This window comes from Fukomys damarensis, unplaced genomic scaffold, assembly GCF_012274545.1.
Source record: "Fukomys damarensis isolate Sample0158 unplaced genomic scaffold, DMR_v1.0_HiC HiC_scaffold_13, whole genome shotgun sequence".
NCBI classification, from domain to species: domain Eukaryota; kingdom Metazoa; phylum Chordata; class Mammalia; order Rodentia; family Bathyergidae; genus Fukomys; species Fukomys damarensis.
Genome location: NW_022900925.1, coordinates 37,182,760 through 37,186,598, shown reverse-complemented (window position 1 = coordinate 37,186,598; position 3,839 = coordinate 37,182,760). Strand labels below are relative to the sequence as shown.

The following is a 3,839-nucleotide window of genomic DNA, read 5'->3' as shown; positions in this document are numbered from 1 at the left end:
GTGGGTTTTCTGTGATACACAACACTCTCCAGGGTCCCCATATGAGGGTAACGCCTTCAGTTGAATTTTGTCCTGAAGTGCGTACACATTTTTTGCCGGGCTCTGTATACTGAATTTCAAGGTAAGACTTCAATTAAAACTAAAGCACTGTGTTGATTTTTTTTTTAAACTGAGAAAATCCCCCACTCTCAGCTAAAAGCGCTGAAGTGTCCAAGGTCACTCAGAGCTGATATTAAAGGCATTTTCTTACAGGAGAAATAAAAAGGAGTACATAACACTCTCTATAAAGTACTCTTGCCGTAAAAGCCAAACCTGGACTTAATAAAGCCTTTAGACTTACCTAATAGCTTAGAAGAAAAGCAAGGGTGAGAGGATCATGATTTGAAAAACAAAGTGGGGATACAATGAGCAAAATCTAGGCCTCGGGAGCTGCTACAGGATCCGTGTTTCACTTCAGCCTTCCCTTCTGGCAGTGCGGACAGAGCCAACTATGCAAGTCCCCCGGATTCCAGGCATGGCCTCCCGCAGCCACACCTGCGGAGGGCTTATCTTCTTGTCCGCCTCTGCCCACAATCAGCTCCCTTTACTTCTCATGGCTCTCCCCGGGTTTGTCCCACGCCATCTACTACGGCTGCGTGATCCTCCAGAGACCGAGCTGAACAGGATTCACGCAGGACTGACCAGGAGCTGGCGTTACTGGATAATCCCAGTTGAGTCAGCCGCGGTGTGGTCTCCAACCCTTCCCCTGAGTAAGGAGCAGTGGGTGGACGTCTGGGCTGGACGACAAACACATCGCTCACTTTTGCAGGCGTGCCCAGGTCTCTCAGAGCTACGCTCATGCGGCTAGGGCCTTGACAAAGGTTACCTGACCTGCACTCCGCGCACAGAGACCCCACCGGACAGGGATCTGCGTCCTTTCCTCTCCCGTCGATATCTTAGGCTCCCCCGATCCTCTCACTCACTTCCCGGTCACGTAAGGCTCTGCCATCGCTGCATCCTTGTCTCTTCCCTGCTCACATTCCCGCAGGAGCTAAGAAGAACTCCTACCACAGTTGTCTGGCTGACTATCCCTGGAGAATCCTTCCTTTTTGAAGTTACTTTGTATTCTCCTTCAGCCGCTATATACAGATATTCTTCGGAGGCAGATTTACAGCTGGCCTCCTTTTCTTCTTAACCCAGAATACCACGTGGAATACTTCTTAAATTGCCCCCGTTCCCCTCCTTTTCCTCGATGATTTGAAATTTGAGAAAACAGATTCTTTTTTCTTTTGGGGGCTATAAGTAAGGAAATGTCCAATCCAAACAGCAGATGTCAAGTTCCATTTTTATAAAGGCTTTGTCTTTTTATAAAACCCTCCAAGTCATAGGATAATGACGCGATGATTTTGTCTACTACTCTTGGGTAAAAATGCCTCTGGCCATTCTTCTGTCCAAAGAAGAGAGAGCCGGCAGAATACCTCCGTGATGGGTGATGGTCTAAAAGGCAGAAACAGAATGCGCTCCAGTAATGACAGCTGAACGGCAACAGGCCTGACCTCTGATCCCTGAGCCGCCGGCAGGCCACGCCCCTCCCCTCTCCTACGAAATCCCCACCCCTTCCCGGGACAGTGGCTCAGCTCAGCCAAACCGCGAATCCAATGGGAAAAATTATAAAATTGTAGGTGGAGAGGCAAGCAAAGAGTGAGAATTTTGATTCTGAGCAACTTGAACTCCACAGAAACAAGAAGAAAGTTAAAATTCCTGAAACCACACTGCTGATGAAACGTCAGGGAACAAAAGAATGGTTAAATGTTGGACATCTACTGAGAAAGCCTGGAAGCATTTACCTAGAAGCAGAACTCTACAGAGGGCTTCATCTTGATGTTCCTTCCAGCCCTGTGAGTCCACCAATACTGGCGTTTTTGTTCTTTATTTTTTTTTTTTTTTTTGCTCTCCTTAAAATGTGAAATTTAAAAGCACGTGATGAATGTTTCACAATCCTATAGAAAATAGGTCAAGTGAATTCATTTTGGTTTCTTTTCATTTACATTATAATTAACTTAATTCTTTCTAAAATAAAATCAATTATAAGAGCTCATCTTTCTTAAATTCCATAAATTAATTGAATTTTTATAAGAAAGTACCACTTTTATCATTGCTTTTTTAAACCCAATGAAATCCCACACCTCCGAAGTTACAACGAGAAAAGGATTGTACAATAGTATTGTGAAGTGACTGTCTCTCCCCAGTCCCCTCAAATGTCACCACCAAAGTTTCCCAACCTAGTCCTGCTGTATAATAAAGAGACTCTTTGCCCCGGGTGAGCTCCTTGAACTCGCAGAATGAGACTCAGGCCAAGCTTGCAGACTAATAAGTCACTACCTCTCAAACACACCTGAAAAGAGCGGGGAAATGGTCGGGCCTGTGGTAGACTCCAAAGGCGGTATATGTGGGCCTTGCACACACTGGGGTGACTTCTCCTCCTCCATTCGGCTGGGTCCGTGTCAGCAGGAACCTCGAGTCGAAACCAGCACCCGGGAAGCGTCTGTGTCCACCAGGACGTTGCTTATTCCCCACGCGTTAAAACAACAGCTGTGTTCTCCTCTTTTGCTTGTGTTTTACCATGTCTGCCCCCTGGGTTGGTTTTCCATTGCTTTGACAGAATCGCTAAGATATTTATCCCTTGTATTTCTGGAGGCTGGGAAGCCCAAGGTCAAGAGGTGGCACTTGGTAGGGGCCTTTGGTGGGTGAGGACTCTGCAGGGCCCTAAAGCGGTTCAGTATATCATACCTGGGGGGCTGCGTAGAACAGGCAGAGTCAGACCGGCTTCTATAACAGACCCACTAGCAGGGTGCCCACTAAGCCGTTCATCCATTAACTGGTGGGTTAATCATTTAACGAGGACACAGCCCTGCTGACCTAATCATCCCTCAGAGGCACTGCCTGGTCCCCTCAGTTTCTTGCAGCCAGCCTGAGTCTTTGAGGGAGCACTGAAACCGTGGTGCTCCCTCCAGTCTTCCTTCAGTTGTGGCTGAGTTTTCCAACACACGCATGGTGAGATGAGAAAAACCCAGGGGACTTTCCTTGCTGAGGTTCATGGTGGGGTCAGGAGGAGCGTGCTTTGGTGATTTTGGTGCCAACTCGCCTTGGGTTCCTTTGCTTAACTGAGACAGAAATCACAACCAGCAAAGTGAAACTCTGCTAGCAACAGCCCTGTGCCGCTGGCTGACACCAGCTGATGCTGAATACTGCCGCCCGGCACCGACACTTACTGGCCTCTGCCACTCTCGGTCACAGCCCTCTGATGCCATCTTGTGCTGGAACCATCAGTGGGCTCTTCCGGTTGCTGCTCTTGGACCCTGAGTAGATTTACAGGACCTTCTAAGTACAGGATACCTGGGAAATAAATCATGAGCAGATTTACAGGGCCAGCAGAATGAGGCTTTATTTGAACGGACTTGTGCTGCAACGCGGGGCAGTCAGTGCACAGAGGAAGCCCTCCTAGACCCCTCAGAGAAGTGGGGGTGGGGGTGCTGCTTGTATATCCTATTTCCCCAAAATAAGACCTAATTAGAAAATAAAGCCTAGCGTGATTTTTCAAGATGCTCATAATAAGCCCTACCCCAAAATTAAGCCCCAGTTAAGATCACCATTTAGTACACCCATTGCAGTACATGACAGATGTATTGAAGTATAAAATACTAATATTAATATCTAATTAAATATAAATATCATCGGCACTCGTAGTTCAGTGATAATGTAAATTATAATGAAGTATCTGTAAACACCCAAGCGGGCGCCTTTGGATGACAGGTAAACACCTACATAAACAGGTGAACTAGAGAGTCGTTGCCAAACGA

At 47.0% G+C, this 3,839-nt stretch overlaps 1 long non-coding RNA gene across 1 annotated transcript; it reads right to left on the bottom strand.

Annotated features, from left to right (window-relative positions):
- Positions 1-309: 309 nt before the first annotated feature.
- Positions 310-2,803, bottom strand: LOC104855969. The gene is made up of 3 exons (XR_778521.1): positions 2,375-2,803; positions 1,827-1,979; positions 310-1,476 (listed from the first exon to the last, which is right to left on the bottom strand). It is a non-coding gene; the product is annotated as an uncharacterized LOC104855969 (long non-coding RNA).
- Between the last annotated feature and the right edge of the window lie 1,036 nt (positions 2,804-3,839).